Source organism: Papio anubis, chromosome 15 (assembly GCF_008728515.1).
Source record: "Papio anubis isolate 15944 chromosome 15, Panubis1.0, whole genome shotgun sequence".
Lineage (NCBI taxonomy): Eukaryota > Metazoa > Chordata > Mammalia > Primates > Cercopithecidae > Papio > Papio anubis.
In genome coordinates this window covers 19,679,058-19,697,628 of record NC_044990.1, presented here as the reverse complement: position 1 = coordinate 19,697,628, position 18,571 = coordinate 19,679,058, and the positions used below count along the sequence as shown (strand labels likewise).

Here is an 18,571-nt window from a genome sequence, read left to right as displayed (position 1 = left end):
CTGATACCAATACAGATGAATCAGGTATTGGAATTATTTGACAAGCACTTCAAAACAGCCTTCATAAATATTCTTTAATAGTCTATTAAAAATTCTCTGGAAATGATGGGGAAAAATAAGCAAAAAATCTCAGCAAATAAATCGAAGTAATAAAAAAGAACTAAGTAGAACCTCTAACGCTGAAAAATAGAGCTGGGTGTGGTGGCATGCACCTGTAGTCCTAGCTGCTTGGGAGACTGATGCAGAAGGATCATTTTAAGCCACGAGTTTGAAGCTATAGTGCACTATAATCACACCTGTGAATAGCCAGTGCACTCCAGCCTGGGCAACATAGTGAGACCTCATCTCTAAAACAAAAACAAAACCAAAAGATAAAAATAACAGAAAGAAAACAGCAATAGTAGAATGGACAAAACAGAGGACAGCATCAGTCTTTCAGGACAATCAGTGGAATTCACTTAAATTGAACAACAGAGGGAAAAATAGACTGAGGAAAAAATGAACAGAGGCTCAGAGACTTGTAGGATAATAACAAAATAGCCAACATTTGCGTCACCAAAGTTCCATGAGAGTGGTGGTGGAAGAGAGTGTAACTGAAAGAGTACTTGAAAAAATAATTGCTGAAACTTCCCAAATTTGTTGAAAAACACAAAACTACAGATTCAAGAATCTGAGCAAATCCCAACAGGCTGAACCAAAAGGAATTCATTCCAAGACACATCAAGATTAACTTTTTAAAAACTAAGCGCAAATTTAATCAGTTAAACTTCTTAAAGAAAAAAATCTTAAAAGCCAGAGAAAAATGACACATTTTCTGTAGGGTAATATCTATTTGAATGACAACTTCTCACCTGAAACCATGGAGACCAGAAGGAAGTGGCACAGCCTTTTTTTTTTTTTTTTTTTTTTTTTTAATAAAGTGGGTCTTACTCTGTCACCCAGGCTGGAATGAAGTGGCTCAATCACGCCTCACTGCAGCCTCCAACTTCTGGGCTCAAGTGATCATCCCATCTCAGCTTCCTGAGTAGCTGGGGCTACAGGTGAGCACCACCATGCCGGACTAAGTTTCCCTCTCCTCCTCCCTGAGACAGGATCTTGCTATGTTGCACAGGCTGGTCTCAAACTCCTGGCCTCAAATGATTTTCCCACCTTGGACTGTGGAGTCACTGGGATTACAGGCCTAAGCCACCTTGCCCAGCTGGTACAGCATTTTTTAATTGCTAAAAGAAAATAACTTTCCACTGAAAAATTCACATTTAGCAAAATTATTCTCTAGGAATGAAGGAGAAGAAAAGACATTCTCAGATGAGTGAAAAAAGAATTTGTTGCTTACAGACTTATCCTTAAAGACTGGCTACAGAAAGTTCTTTAAATAGAAAATAAATGATAAAATATCTCAGAGGATTAGGAAGGAAAAAGGAACAACAGAAAAAGCACAAATACAAACATACACAAAAGCATGTTTTATAAATCATACAATGGTATGTTTCATAAACCATGAATTTTATAAATCATATTTGATGACTGAAACAAAAATTGTAGGCCAGGCACGGTGGCTCATGCCTATAATCCCAGCACTTTGGGAGGCTGAGGCAGGTGGATTACCTGAGGCCAGGAGTTCAAGACCAACCTCACCAACCTGGTGAAACCCCTTCTCTACTAGAAAAATACAAAATTAGCCTGGTGTGATGGCACATGCCTGTAATCCCAGCTACTTGGGGAGACTGAAGCAGGAGAATTGCTTGAACCTGGGAGGCAGAGGTTGCAGTGAGCTGAGATTGCACCACTGCACTCCAGCCTGTGCAACAAGAGCAAAACTCTGTCAAGAGCGAAAAAAAAAAAAAAACATTGTATAGGAATTAGTCTGAGTGGAGAGAGCAAGCGAGCGAGCTGAGTGGTTGCATGGTCAAGTCTCAGAAACCAGTAGCACTTGCAGCATGGCTGACCAACTGACTGAAAGGCAAACTGCAGAATTCAAAGAAGCTTTTTCACAATTCGACAAAGATGGTGATGGAACTATAACAACAAGGAATTAGGAACTGGTCTCTTGGGCAGAATCCCACAGAAGCAGAGTTACAGGACATGATTAATGAAGTAGATGCTGATGGTAATGGCACAGTTGACTTCCCTGAATTTCTGACAATGATGGTAAGAAAAATGAAAGACACAGGCAGTGAGGAAGAAATCAGAGATGCATTCTGTGTGTTTGATAAGGATGGCAATGGCTATATTAGTGCAGCAGAACTTCACCACGTGATGATAAACTTTGGAGAGAATTTAACAGGTTGATGAAATGATCAGGTAACCAGATATTGATGGTGATGGTCAAGTGAACTATGAAGAGTTTGTACAAATGATGACAGCAAAGTGAAGACTTTGTACACATTCTGTACAAAGTATCTGTACACATTTCTTATACAAAATTGTTGATTTTGTACACATTTCTTGTACAAAATTGTTGATTTGCCTTTTCTTTGTTTGTAACTTATCTGTAAAAGGTTTCTCCCTACTGTCTAAAAAATATGCATGTGGCGGGGCTCGGTGGCTCACGCCTGTAATCCCAGCACTTTGGGAAGCTGAGGCGGGCAGATCACAAGGTCAGGAGTTCGAGACCAGCCTGGACAATATGGTGAAAGCCCATCTCTACTAAAAATACAAAAACTAGCCAGGCATGGTGGTGGGCACCTGTAGTCCCAGCTACTCGGGAGGCTGAGACAGGAGAATCACTTGAACCCAGGAGGCAGAGGTTGCAGTGAGCCGAGACTGCACCACTGCACTCCAGCCTGGGAAACAGAGCAAGACTCCATCTCAAAAAAAAAAAAATGTTTTTTAATAAATAAATAAATAAATAAAAGCAAACAAACAAACACCTACTAGAGATAACAGAGAGAGGGGTAATATATGTTAATGAAAAGTTCAGTTGACAAGGAAAACATAATGATCTCAAATGTGTATAAACCAAAAAACAGAGCCTTAAAATACATGAAACAAAACTGATAGACTTAAAAGGAAAAACAGACAACTCCACAATTATTATTGGAAAATGCAACATGATCTCTCAGCAAGTGACAAAGCTACTAGATAGAAATTAGCGAGGATATAGAAGATCTGACTAATATAATCAACCAGTCATGGAATGACATATCACTCCACCCAATAAGCAGAGTACACTTTTTTTTTCCAATTGTTCATGGAAGATTCATCAAGATAGACCATATCCTGTGCCATAAAACAACCTCAACAAATGTAAAATAAATGAAAGTATACGTAGCATGTTTTCTGACAATATTGGAATCAAACAGGTAATCAATAATGAAGACAACAGGAAACTCTCTAAACACACAGAAATTGAACAACATAAATTTTAAATCATTACTGGGACAAAGAGGAAAATTTCAAGTTAAAAATGAAACTTAAGGAATATGAAAATACAACATACCAAAATATGTTGGATACAGCTAAAGGATTTTTGAAAGCAAAACTGTAGCACTAAATGTTTACATTAAACATGATAAAAGGACTCAAGTCAATCTAAGCTCCTACCACAAGGCAGAGGAAAATAAACCCAAAGCAATCAAAAAGAAGGAGGTCAGGCATGGTGGCTCACATGTATTATCCCAGCACTGAGAAAAGGCAAGGCAGGGAGGATCACTTGAGCCAAGATTTCAAGACCAGCTTGGGCAGCATAGCGAGACCTCATCTCTACAAAACATTTTAAAAATTAGGCATGGTGGTGTGTCTTATAGTCCCAGCTACTCTGAGGCAGGAGAACTGCTTGAGCCCAGGAGTCCAAGACTGCAGTGAGCTATGATCACACCACTGCACTCTAGCCTGGGTGACAGAGAGTCTCTCTTTCTTAAAAAAAAAAGGAAGGAAATAATATAGATATCAGAACAATAATTAATAAAATTAGAAATAAGAAATAGCAGAGGAGAAAAATTTAATGAAATGACTGCTTCTTTTTTAAATCAAAAAAATTTATAAACTTCTTTCAAGAGTCACAAAAATTAAGAGAAAACAGATGTCACCAATATGAGGAATAAAACAGTGGATGTCACTTCACATCCTGTAGCCACTAAGATAATAAGAAAATATTACACAAAGTTTTACACTCTAAAACAGTTTTTAACTGAAAACTTAGAAGTAATGAAGCCTTTTGAGGAACCACAAACTACCAAACACAACCAAGATGAAATAGATAATTTAGGTAGCCCTATATTAACCATTAAAGAAACTGAATTTTTTTTTTAAATCTCCTAAAAAAGAAATCCCAGGCCCAGATGGTTTGACTGGAGAATTCTACCAAACATTTAAAGAGATAACAACGCATTTTCACCATCTTTTCCAGAAAAAGAACACTCTCCAACTCATTTTGTGAGGCTAGTATCACCCGAATATCAAAACCAGAACAAAAAAAGAAAAACAACAACACAAAAACAAAAAACTACATGCCAATAGCTTTCACGAACATAGATTCAAAGGTCCTCCACAAAATATTAGCAAACTGAATAAAATAATAAAAACATTATGCACTGTGACTATCTTAATTCAGGCTGCTGTACAAGAATATCAAATGCTGGGTGGCATAAAGAACAAACATTTATTTCTCATAGTTCTGGAGGTTGCGAAATTCAAGATCAAAGTGTTAGAAGTTTCAGTGTCTGGGGAGGGCACTCTTCTGGGTTTACAGACCACCCTCTTCTCACTGTATCCTCTCATGGCTGAAAGAGATATAAATTCTCTCATGTTTTGTCTTATAAGGGCAATATCCCCATTCATGAGGGCTCCACCCTCATGACCTCCCAAAGGTCCTACCTCCTAACACTGGGGAGTTAGAGTTTCAGCATATAAATTTTGAGGGGACACAAACATGTAGTTCATAGCCTTGACCAATAGGGATTTATTCCATGCATACAAGGCTAGTTCAACATTTGAGAAATTAATGTAATCCACCAGATCAACAAGCTAAAAAGTCATATGATCATATCAATGGAAACAGATAAAGCATGTGACAAATTCCAACACCCATTCATGGTTTTTAAAAAAGGGCAGGGTGCTGGCCGGGTGCTGGGGCTCACGCCTGTAATCCCAGCACTTTGGGAGGTCGAGGCGGGTGGATCACTCGAGGTCAGGAGTTTGAGACCAGCCTGGCCAACATGGTGAAACCTCATCTCTACTGAAAATACAAAAATTAGCCTAGTATGGTGGTGCATGCCTGTAGTCCCAGCTACTTGGGAGGTTGAGGCAGGAGAATCACTTGAACCCGGAAGGCAGAAGTTGCAGTGAGCTGAGATCACATCACTGCACTCCAGTCTGGGAAACAGAGTGAGACTTTGTCAAAAAAAAAAAAAAAGAAAAGAAAAGAAAAAAGGGTGCGATGGGGGGTGGGCATTGTGGCTCATGCCTGCAATCCCAGTAATTTTGGAGGCTGAGACAGGAGGATCACTTGAGGCCAGGAGATCATGACCAGCCCGGGCAATGTAGTGAGACTCTGTCTCAATATTTTAAAAAGTTCTTTAGGCTGGGCATGGTAGCTCATGCCTGTGATTCCAGCCCTTTGGGAGGCTTAGGTAGGTGGATCACCTGAGGTCAGGAGTTTGAGACCAATCTGACCAACATGGCAAAACCCCGTCTCTGCTAAAAATACAAAAATTAGCTGGGCGTGGTGGTGGATACCTACAATCCCAGCTACTCAGGAGGCTGAGACATGAGAATAGCACGAACCCGGGAGGCAAAGATTGCAGTGAGCCGAGATGGCGCCATTGCACTCCAGGCTGAGCGACAGAGCGAGACTGTCTCCAGAAAAAAAAAAATTTAAATCTCTCAAGAGTTACATTATTAAAAATAGTAGAGTAGAAAGATCCAAGAATCAGTCACTCCACTGAAGCAACTGTTAAGTTGGTGGAAAAAAACCAACAGAATAAACGTTTTTAGAACTCTGGAATCTCATCAAAATCTTACCACATTGAGGGGAGTGCTTAATAAAGAATAAGACTGGGCTGGGCGCCGTGGCTCACGCCTGTAATCCTAGCACTTTGGGAGGCCGAGGCAGGCAGATCACCTGAGGTGAGGAGTTTGAGACCAGCTTGACCAACATGGAGAAACCCTGTCTCTACTAAAAATACAAAATTAGCGGGGCGTGGAGGTGCATGCCTGTATTCCCAGTTACTCGCGAGGCTGAGGCAGGAGAATCGCTTGAACCCGGGAGGCGGAGGTTGCAGTGAGCCAAGAACGCGCCATTGCACTCCAGCCTGGACGACAACAGCGAAAACTCTGTCTCAAAAAATAAAAATAAAAATAAATAAAGAATCAGACTGCTAAATTTTAGTAAGAAAATGTTGTTTGTATTCTTGTTTACCCACCTACTATTTCCATTCTCAGCTTGGCAGTGGCTATGGGAGTGGCAATCTGAAATCCTGGTGCACCTTGCTGACGCTAGGAGGCCAATATGGACCTTGTTCTTCAAAAATGGTGGTATGCAATCTGACCTGCCTGGCAGCTCCTTGAGCAATCAGTATAAAGGCTGACCTTTGTTTTACCCCCACTGGGCTGTAGCACCTTTCCAGGAGGCATGTGAAAAAGGCATTTCACTATAAATGTCTCCTATATTCTCCTGGGGCAAAAGAGAGCAAATGGGGAAAAATCTGGGAATATTCAAAGATTGGTAAACAGTAGGCTATGAAGAAAGATTCTTGAGGTAATAAGAGCTTTGAAACACTACTGCATGTACCAGTGAAAGTGGAATTTAACACACATGCCTAGGACCAGTTGCTTGCTCAGAAAACATCAGAGACAACTTTAGGCTTGCAATCTTGGCTGATCTTTAGGCTCCGTGCAAGCAGGAGGTGAAGGCTAAGGCAGAGTTGAGGGACAACTTCGCATAGTGTTGAAGGAGTACTCTCACACTTAGAGGCAACCTGCAAGAGACTTTTTTTTCTTTTCTTTGGTTCCAGGCATTTAAGGAAATCTCTGCCAGGCCACTTGGTTAACAGCTGAGATGATGAAATACAGCCTTCAGTGAGCACACATTATAAAGAATACAGTCTTTGCTAAAATAGCTTGTGTGAGATATGGCGAAGTTTTTTTTTTAAATAGCCTGATTAATCCTTTACTCTTTAATTCCCAGTACCCCTCCCTCTCTCTTCTTCTTTCCTTTTTATGCTGTTTTCTGCCCAGGCATGCCACAGCATCAGTAACATTATTAGCACCAGCTTATATTCCTTTCCTCTTTTGGGAAAAGACTGACTCTCAAATTAGCCAGGTGTGGTGGTAAGCGCCTGTAATCCTAATTACTCGGGAGGCTGAGGCAAGATAACCGCTTGAACCTAGGAGTCGGAGGTTGCAGTCAGCAGAGATCATGCCACTACACTCCAGTTTGGGCGACAGAGCAGAACTCTATCTCAAAAAAAAAAAAGAAAGAAAAGACTGACTCTCTAGCTTGCCAGAGACAACCCCTTCCCCATCTCCCCCCTCTCCCTTACGTGCCCACCTTATCTAAGAAAGAGTTTAGGCTGGGCACGGTGGCTCACACCTGTAATCCCAGCACTTTGGGAGGCCAAAGCAGGCGGATCACGAGGTCAGGAGATCGAGACCATCCTGGCTACCACAGTGAAACCCCGTCTCTACTAAAAAAAAAATGCAAAAAGTTAGCCAGGTGTGGTGGTGGGTGCCTGTAGTCCCAGCTACTGGGGAGGCTGAGGCAGGAGAATGGCGTGAACCCAGGAGGCGCAGCTTGCAGTGAGCTGAGATCATGCCACTGCACTCCAGCGTGGGCAACAGAGTAAGACTCTGCCTCAAAAAAAAAAAAAAAAAATTTAAATGTTTAGCCAATTGGGTTTAGCTTAAATTGTGTGGTCTGACCCCCACTGATGGGAAAAGGGCACAGGGGCAGGATTTGCATTTGGAATAAAAACTTTCACTCTTCATTGTTCTGTGTGCTGCCGTGGTGACTGGCCATACAGGAGGCACCCATCTCAGTAGAAGTAAATTTGCTTTGCTGAGAAATCCTTCGAGTGCTCATTTTCCTTATGACTCTGAGCTCTATTTCTAACAAATTCTGATGGCCTGTCAGGGATTACCATTCTCCTTCGGGAGGGGGTCTTTGGTCACCCCACCCAGGGGGAGACGTGTCCCACTGTCCTATTGTGATGGCTGCAGGGGCAGGAGATGAGGACCAAACTAGTCCTAGAAACCCAGTTACCAGGGACTAAATAATTCCTCATTGCCTAAATCTCCCCTCAAAAGGATGTTGGTTTATCCCCTTATGAGATGCTATACAGGCTGCCTTATTTACATGCTACTACCGATGTCCCTACATTTGAAACTACAGATCAGTTCCTCAAAAACTATATACTTGGTCTATCTTCACTTTTTCTTATCTTAAAACCAAAGGTGTCCTAGCACAGGCACTGCCCCTAAAGTTCCCAGTACACCAACATCAACTTGGAGATACATCCTCATCAAAGGGTGGAAAAAATTACTCAAGGCAACTTACGAAGGACCTTATCTAGTGCTCCTAACTACTGAAATGGCAGTCTGAACAGCAGAAAGAGGGTGGACCCACCACACTCGAGTCAAAGGAGCACCACCACCACCTTTGGAATCATGGGCCATTGTTCCAGGGTCAAGCCCTACCAAATTAAAGCTAAAAAGTACTTACTTCTTCTATACGTATTATATTGTCTCTCCCTTTTTCCTTACTCCATTAATAGCTACTTCATTATTAATATCACTAAGTCTGGCCGGGTGCAGTGGCTCATGACTGTAATCTCAGCACTTTAGGAGGCCAAGGAGGGTGGATCACCTGAGGTCAGGAGTTCTAGACCAGCCTGGCCAACATGGTGAAACCCCGTCTCTACTGAAAATACAAAAATTAGCCAGGCGTGGTGGCAGGCGCCTGTAATCCCAGCTACTTGGGAGGCTGAGGCAAGAGAATCGCTTGAACCCGGGAGATGGAGGTTGCAGTGAGCCAAGATCGCACCAGTGCACTCCAGCCTGGGCAACAAGAGCAAGACTTCGTCTCAAAAAACAAACAAACAACAAACAAACAAAAACAAAAAAAACGAAGTCTGACTCACCCCAAACCATTGTTTTTAATGCTCGTCTTGTTATACCTTGAGGGGATTTAAAGGACCAAAGGCAACTAGCTTCTTCAGACAAGTATCTCTGCCCTGGCCCTTTAGTTTCCACTGTTACTCCTAGTTCTCACCATTTTGATCATCTACAACCAAAATGCCATTCCTTTACTCCCACAGCCTGGCAACCTTGTAGTAATTGTAGTAATTGGACTGTAGTATTTGGTCCACCCAATACCAACGTTGGATCTCTACGACGGGGTTGTGCGTCGATCTAAAGCCCCTCCTCCACTTTACCAAAGGAACTACTCTCCCTGAGTGCCAAACCCACCAATGCAACCCTATCCTTATTTCTATTACTATCCCTACCTCCACCGACCCTCGGCCTGCCCTCAGTCGCCTCTATAGAATAGGGGCCAATGTCAATGGGAAAGATCCTATAGGTATTTTTGAAATACATATTACTCCTACTCCTCCTTCCCCATGCCCAATAATTTCAGCTTTAAACCAAACATCTGTTATTCGTATACCTAATGACAGGACTAAGGTGTCAGCTGTAAAAGTAAATGACTTAAAACAAACCTTAGCAATTGAGACAAGATACCAAGATGCAAATGCCTGGCTAAAATGGATTAAATATTCTGTCCGCACCTTGAACAAAAGTGACTATTATGCCTGTGCGCACGGTAGGCCAGAGGTCCAGACTGTCCCCTTGCCACTTGGATGGTCTCTCTGTCAATTGGGCATGAGCTGTATAGTGGCTCTTTTCCAGAATCCCACAGCCTGGGATGATAAATCGTGCCAAGCTCTCTCTCTGCTGTTCCCTGAAGTTCAACACCCTGTGCGTCAGCCCCCGAGGACCATTTAGCCTCTGCCTCTCAATGCCAGGTTTACCTCATGTCTCTCACAATAGGGGGAAAACTTGATATTTCTCAGAAACTTAAAGGGATGCAAAGAGCTTAGCCCTTCCAAGAGCTTACCCATCAGTCTGCCCTTAGCCATCCCGAGCAGATGTATGGTGGTGTGGAGGCGGACTTCCACTGGACACTCTACCAAGTAACTGGGGCGGAACTTATGCTCTAGTCCAGTTGGCCGTCCCTTTCACCGGGGCATTCCACCAACCCAAGAAAGTAAAAGCAAAACCCCACAAGCCAGGAGAGGCTCCTTATGAGTTCTTTGATCCTCAGGTCTATATAGATGCCATCAGTGTTCCACGAGGAGTGCCAAATAAATTTAAAGCCTGAAACCAAATAGCTGCAGGGTTTGAATCTGCATTGTTGTAATGGGTAACTATCAATAAAAATGTAAATTAAATAAACTACATTTACTATATCCAACAATGTTCTGTTAACTATACCAAAGATGCCATTAAAGGAACAGCTGAACAATTAGGGCCCACTAGTCAAATGGCCTGGGAGAACTGACTAGCGTTAGAAGCAGAAAAAGGTAGACTTTGTGTCATGACTGGAACCCAATGTTGCATCTTTATTCCTAATAACATGGCCCCCAATGAAACGATTACAAAGGCTTTACAAGGCCTTACCTTTCTATCAAATAAATTAGCTAAAAACTCAGGGATAAACGATCCCTTTCCAGGCCTTATAGAAAAGTGGTTCGGTGGATAGAAAAGGTTAATAACTTCAATACTCACTCCTCTTGCAATTGTCACAGGTATACTAATCCTTGTTGGATGCTGCCTTATACCCTGTGCTCGAGGGGTAGTACAAAAACTTACTGAGATAACTCTCACCAAAGCTTTTCTCAACTCTCCCCGACCCTATTCAAGTGGACTTTTTCTTCTAAAAAAATCAAGCCAAATAGCACAGTCAGAATATGCTAAAAAGGTTTAAAAAGAAAAAGTTATTAAAAAAAAAGAAGAGGGGCCAGGCGCAGTGGCTCAAACCTGTAATCCCAGCACTTTGGGAGGCCAAGACGGGCGGATCACAAGGTCAGGAGATCGAGACCATCCTGGCTAACACAGTGAAACCCTGTCTCTACTAAAAATACAAAAAACTAGCTGGGCGAGGTGGCGGGCGCCTGTAGTCCCAGCTGCTGGGGAGGCTGAGGCAGGAGAATGGCGTAAACCCGGGAGGCTTGCAGTGAGCTGAGATCCGGCCACTGCACTCCAGCCTGGGTGACGGAGCGAGACTCCGTCTCAAAAAAAAAAAAAAAAATAGAAGAGGAAAGTTGTTAAATATGGCAGTTTCTCTTGAAACGGCCCGATTAATCCTTTACTCTTTAATTCCCAGTACCCCTCCCTGTCTCTTCTTCTTTCCTTCTTTCTGCTGTTACTACATGCCAAGGCAGGCCACAGCACCAGTGGCGTTATCAATACCAGCTCACATTCCTTTCATTACTTGGGAAAAGACTGACTCTCTAGCTCACCGCAGACGACCCCTTCCCTCTCTCCCCTCTCTCTCTTACGTGCCCACTTATATAAGAAAAAGTTTAAATGTTTAGCCAAGCAGGTCTAGCTTAAATTGTGCAGTCCAACCCCAGCCAATGGGGAAAGGGCATAGGGGGCAGGATTTGCATCAGGAATACAAACTTACTCTCCTTTGTTCTGTGTACTCTCGTGGGGACTGGCCATACAGAGGCACCCCTTTGTGCAGAAGTAAATTTGCTTTGCTGAGAAATCCTTTGCGTGCTCATTTTCCTTACAACTCCGTGCTCTATTTCTAACAGTTTGGAAAAATCACTAAACAAGAAGATGACTGCAGGTTTCAACAATTAACAACAAATCATGGGGAAGGTGAAAATTCTGATTTCCAGAGTTACTTACATTATACTATTCAAAATGTCCAATTTTCAACAAAAAATTACAAGACATATAAGAAACAAGAAAGTATGGTCCACTTATGTGTAGAATATTGACATAAACCATCCCTGAGGACTTTAAATCAGTTGTCTTAAAGAGTTAAACGAAACCATAGACGAAAGTTTAAAGGAGACTGGGAAAATGATATATGAACAAAGTGAGAATATTAATAAAGATACAAAATGTTTTAAATGGAACCAAACAAAAATTCTGGAGCTGAAAAGGACAATAACTGAGGCTGGGCATGGTGGCTCATGCCTGTAATTCCAGCACTTTTGGAGGCTGAGGTGGGCAGATCAACCTGAGGTCAGGAGTTCAAGATCAGCCTGGCCTTGAAAGACCCCATCTCTACTAAAAATACAGGCCAGGTGCAGTGGCTTATGCCTGTAATCCCAGCACTTTGGGAGGTGGAGGCGGGCAGATCATGAGGTCAGGAGTTTGAAAACAGCCTGGCCAATATGGTGAAACCCCGTCTCTACTAAAAACACAAAAATTAGCTGGGCGTGGTGGCACACACCTGTAGTCCTAGCTACTCAGGAGGCTGAGGCAGAAGAATTGTTTGAACCTGGAAGGTGGTGGTTTCAGTGAGCTGAGATCGTGTCACTACACTCCAGCCTGTATGACAGAGCAAGACTCCATCTAAAAAAAAAAAAAATTATCTGGGTGTGGTGGTCCCAGCTACTCAGGAGGCTGAGGCAGGAGAATAGCTTGAACTGGGAGGCAGAGGTTGCAGTGAGCTGAGACGTGCCACTGCACTCCAAAGCACTCTAGCCTGGGTGTCAGAGTGAGACTCTGTCTCAAAAAAAAAAAAAAAAAAAAAAAAAGTACAATAACTGAAATTAAACTAACACTACACAGTTTCAGTGGCAGATTTGAGAAGTAAGAAGAAAAAACTCAGCAAACCAAAGATAGCACTATTGAAGTGACCCATTCTAAGGATCAGAAAGCAAAAAGAATGAAGAAAAAATTAACTGAGTCAAAGAGATCTCATGGATACTTTAAAGCCTATCAACATCCTCTTTATGGGGGTTTCAGAAGGAGAAGACATAGAAAAGGAGAGAGAGAATATTTGAAGAAATAATTACCAGAAACTCCCCAATGTTGATGAAATACATGAATGTATGCATCCACGAAGTTTAATAAACTTCAAATAGGACAAACTCAAAAAGTCTCACAATGAGACACAATCAAACTGTTGAAAATCAAAGACAAAGTGAATCTTGAAAGTAGCAAGAGAGAAGGAACTCATCACATACAAGGGGTTTTTCAATATAATTAATAGCCAATTTGTCATTAAAAACCATATAGGCCAGAAAACATGAGAATAAGCTAAGTACTGAAAGAAAAAAATCCTGTCACCCAAAGATTTCATTTCTCAAAAACTTTCCTTCGAAAAGTAAGGAGAAATTAAGACATTCCCAGACAAATAAAATGGAGTTTGTTCCTAGTAGACTTGCCCTATACAAAGTGTTACAGGGAGTCCTCTAGGCTGAAATGAAAGAATGCTAAGCACTAACACGAAAATATATGAGAAAATCAAGAACTCCAATATAGGTAGCTACATAGGTCAGTATTATTGTATTTTTAGTATAAGTCTTCATTTTGTTTCATATATACAAAGAGAGAGACAGAGAGAGAGAGAGTCTGGCTCTGTCACCAGGCTATAGTGCAGTGGTGCAATCTCAGCTCACTGCAACCTCTGCCTCCTGGGTTCAACCGATTCTCGTGCCTCAGCCTCCCAAGTAGCTGGGATTACAGGCACGTGCCACCACACCCAGATCATTTTGTATTTTTAGTAGAAATGGAGTTTCACCATGTTGGCCAGGCTGGTCTCAAACTCCTGATCTCATGATCCACCCTCCTCGGCCTCTCAAAGTGCTGGGATTACAGGTGTGAGCCACTGAGCCTGGCCTCCTATATCTTTATTTTTTAATTTCTTCTTTTTGAGACAGGTTCTTAATCTGTCAGCCAGGCTGGAGTGCAGTAGCACAATCACAGCTCACTGCAGCCTCAAACCCCACTGCAGTTCAAGTGATCCTCTGACCTCAGCCTCCCAAGTAGCTGGGACTATAGGCACACACCACCACATCCTGTTAATTTTTTTTTTGGTAGAATGGGGGTCTTGCTATGTTGCCCAGGCTGGACTTGAACTCCTGGCCTCAAGAGATCCTCCTGCTTTGGCCTCCCAAATTATTGGGATTGCAGTTGTGAACCCAGTCTGTACCCTATTGTTTCCTATGTTGTTTGAGAGACAAATGTAGAAAACAATAATTATAAAGTATGCTAATGGGCACACAATGTATAAAAGATGCAATTTGTGACAATAACAAAGCTGTATAGGAATAGATTTTGTGTATGCTACTAAAACTTAGTTGATATCAATTCAAACTGTATTTTTATATATTTAGGGTGTTTTTTGTAATCACCAGAGTACCCACAAAAAGATAATTAAAATATATACAGAAAAAAACATTGAGGAAGGAATCAGAATGGTACACTTTAAAAAACACGACAGACACAATCAAACACAAAAGACAGTATTTGGGGAACAAAAAGTATATGAAACTTGTAGAAAACAATAGCAAATGATAGAAGTAATTGCTTTCTTATCAGGCATCACTTTAAATGTTAAAAAATTAAACTCACCATTAAAAGACAGAGATTGGCAGAATGGATTTAAAAAAAACATGATCCACTTATGTGGTATCTACAAAAGACTCATTTTGAGTTCAAAGAGACAAATATATTGAAAGTAAAACAATGGAAAAAGATATTCCATGCAAACAGTAACAAAAGGAGAACCGGGGTGGCTATGCTAATATCAGTCCAAATAGACTTTAAAATGAGGGATATTATAATATATTGATAAAAGGGTCAATTCATTACCAAGATCTAACAATTATAAAAATATATTCACCAAACAGCAGAGCCCCATAATATGTTAAGAAAGCATTAATAGAAATAAAGGAGAACTAATTCTACAATAATCATTGGAGATTTAATGACCCACTTTCAATAATAGAACAAAACAAAAAAAAGAGAAACAAATAATAGATAGAACATTTAATAGCAGATGAATAAGTAAATAGAGGACTTGCAGTGAGCCAAGATCACGCCACTGCACTCCAGCCTGGGCAACAGAGCAAGACTCCGTCTCAAAAAAAAAAAAAAAATTAAAGGCAAAATACAACCTACCAAAACTTACAGGATGCAGCAAAAGCAGTGCTCAAAGGGGAATTATAGTTGTAACTGCCTACATTAAAAAAGAAGAAATATCACAAATCAATAACCTAACCCTATTCCTTAAAGAACAGGGAAAAAGAAGAGTAAACTAAGGACAAAACTGGTAAACTGGTAGAAAGAATAGTCTCTTCAATAAAAGGTACAGGACAACTGGATATGCACATGCTAAAGAATGGAATTAGACCCCCATCTCATACCATATACAAAAATTAAGTTGCAATGATTGGCCAATGACCTAAATATAAGAACTAAAACTATAAACTCTCAGAAGAGTTAGGGATAAATCTTCATAACTTTGAATTTGGCCGTGGAGTCTTAGATATGACATCAAAAACACAAGCAACAAAAGAAAAAAATAAATTGGACTTTCTCAAAATTAAAAACTTTTGTTTGTCAAAGGATATTCTCAAGAAAGTGAAAAGACAACAACAGAATGGAAGAACATACTTGCAAATTATATATCTCGTAAGAGTCTGACATCCAGAATATGTAAAGAACTCTTACAACTCAACAACAAAAAGAAAAACAACCCAATTTAAAAATGGGCAAAGGACTTAGACATTTTTCCAAAAATGATAAACAAATGGACAACGAGTACATGACAAGATGCTCAAGATCATCATTGGGGAAATGCAAATCAAAACCACAATGAAATACAGCTTCACATCCACTAGAAATGAGTATAATTCTGTAACTATGGCTATCAAAAAGGATGAGATGGGGAAATAGCAAGTGTTGGTGAAGATGTTGAAAAATTCAAACCTTTGTACATTCCTGGTAGGAATGTAAAATGGTTCAGCCTCTAAGGAAAACAATTTGTTAGTTCCTCAGTAAATTATATATAGAATTACCATATCACCCAGCAATTTCACTTCTAAGTATCTATCCCAAAGATTTGGCAACAGGTGTTTTAACAAATACTTGTACACGAATGAATGTTCTAGCAGCCCTATTTGCAATAGCCAAAAGGAGGTGGAAACATCCCAAGTGTCCATCAATTGATGAGTGAAAAAAGACAAAATGTGGCATATTTATTCAACAGAATATTATTCAGCCATAAAAAGGAAGGAAGTACTGATACATTCTACAACAAGGATTAACCTCAAAGGCAACCAAAATGTTCACTTCAAAACTGTTAATTTTACATTATGTGAAATTCACCTCAGTGTTCCACAGTGAGCAAGCCTATGCAAACCAACCACTAAAATTCCAAGGAAGTTAAGAGCCCAAAGAGGCTTACATACCCAGTTTCTCAGGAAGAACCTTTCCTTCCTTCCTTCCTTCCTTCTTTCCTTCCTTCCTTCCTTCCTTCTTTCCTTCTTTCCTTCCTTCCTTCCTTCCCTCCTTCCCTCCCTCCCTCCTCCCTCCCTCTCTCCCTCCCTCCCTCTTTCCCTCCCTTCCTCCTCCCTGCCTCCTCCTCTTCTTTTCTTCTTTTCCTTCTCCTTCTCCTTCTCTTTCTCTCTCTCTCTCTCTCTCTCTCTTTCTTTCTTGTTTTTTGAGACAGAGTCTCACTCTGTCGCCAAGGTGGAGTGCAGTGAGTGGCATGATCTCAGCTCACTGCAACCTCCAACTCCCTAGTTCAAGCAATTCTCCTGCCTCAGCCTCCCGAGTAGCTGGGATTGCAGGCGTGTGCCACCATGCCCAGCTAATTTTTGTATTTTTCGTAGAGACGGGGTTTCACCATGTTGGCCAGGATGGTCTCAATCCTGACCTTGTGATCCGCCCACCTCGGACTCCCAAAGTGCTGGGATTACAGGCGTGAGCCACCATGCTCGGCCTCTTCTCTTCTTTTCTCTTTCTCTCTCTCTTTCCCTTCCTCCCTTCCTCCCTCCTTCCTTCCTTCCTTCCTCCCCTTCTTCCTTCCTCTCTTTTCTTTCTTTCTCTCTTTCCCTCCAGACAGGGTCCCAGGCTGGAGTACAGTGGCATGATCACAGCCACTTGAACTCCTGGCTCAAGCAATCTTCATGCCTCAGCCTCTGTAGCTAGGACTAGAGGCATGTGTCTCCATGCCCAGCTAACTTTTTTATGTTTTGTAAAGGGAGGAGGGGGTCTCACTATGTTGCTCAGGCTGGTCTTGAACTCCTGGCCTCAAGTGATCATCCTGCTTTGCCTCCCAAAGTGCTGGGATTACAGGCGTGAGCCACTGCACCTGGCAGAAACATTTAATAGTGACTTATGAATAGAAACCATGTCTGTGTCTCAGGTAGTGTGGAGACAGGTTGGTGGATCCCCATGCCATTACACCCAGAACCAGGGCTTATATACCATGGGGAAAGGGTATACGTGATACAGAAGGGATGTGTAGGACAATTATTCAAGGGCAGGACGTAAGGTAAGTACACGATCCTACACAAGGAACAGTAAGCAAAACAAACAAACAAAAAAACCTTAGAGGCCTTTTTGGAAATGGGCTTAGTCAGAACTCAATATGACAGATCAATATCCAAGATGGAGTTGCTTTAGCCCCCACACTCCACCCCTCTTAATCTCACACACCCTCCTCTTCTGAGCCTTTAGGGAAAGTGCTTGATATTGTGCAACTTTAGCAGCAATGGGGTGTCAAGGGAAAACAGATCAGACTCAGTAGCATTCCAAATTAGGGAGATTCACAGGCTTTGTTTTGTCATCTCTAGTCATTGTGAAATACCGTGACTTTTGTTTTCTTGGAAGAAGAAAAATGAGAGATATATAACATTAATAATTTGAATAGTAGAAATACAATGCACACACAAGTTACAAGTCAAAAGGGGCCTTAGAGGGAACCAAGAGATTAAATCCTCCAGTTTTTTCTTTAGAAATTTGTAGCGAGGAAATAATTCAGGATTCAGTTTGAATTGTAGGCAAATAATAAAACTCAAAAACAATGATTAAGGCTGTCTAATGGCCAGGCATACTATAGTTTTTTCTTTTTTTTTTTTTTTTTTGAGGCGGGTGGCTCTGTCGCCCAGACTGGGCAGGTGCAGTGGCGGATCTCAGCTCACTGCAAGCTCCGCCTCCTGGAGTTCACGCCATTCTCCTGCCTCAGCCTCCCGAGTAGCTGGAGGCCACAGAGGCGCCCGCCACCTGCAGCCCGGCTGAATTTTTGTATTTTACCCCATAGTAGAGGCAGGGGTTTCACGTGTTAGCCAGCATGGAGTCTCGATCTCCCCAGCCTCGTGATCCGCCCGTCTCGGCCTCCCAAAGTGCTGGGATTACAGGGTTGAGCCACCGCGCCCGGCCTAGCATACTATAGTTTTCTTCTGAAACATAGTTTTTCTCAACAGTTTTCCCATTTCTACTAAGGATAAGTCAAAGTAGGACCAATTTACTTGTGAAATAAATTTAGTCTCATTAACTTGACCTGACTATTTGCATAAAGTGCAGGGAGAACAGGGATTGGCCATATTGTCTCCTTTTAAGCTGGCTTCACTGGGACACTTTCCATACGGAGTCTCAG

At 41.6% G+C, this 18,571-nt stretch overlaps 1 long non-coding RNA gene and 1 pseudogene across 1 annotated transcript in view; one reads left to right on the top strand and one right to left on the bottom strand.

Moving 5' to 3' along the window:
• LOC108582863 overlaps positions 1-18,571 on the bottom strand; it is a 43,159-nt gene that overhangs the window by 13,654 nt on the left and 10,934 nt on the right. The window lies entirely within an intron of this gene.
• LOC101022195 lies at positions 1,929-2,377 on the top strand (annotated as a pseudogene).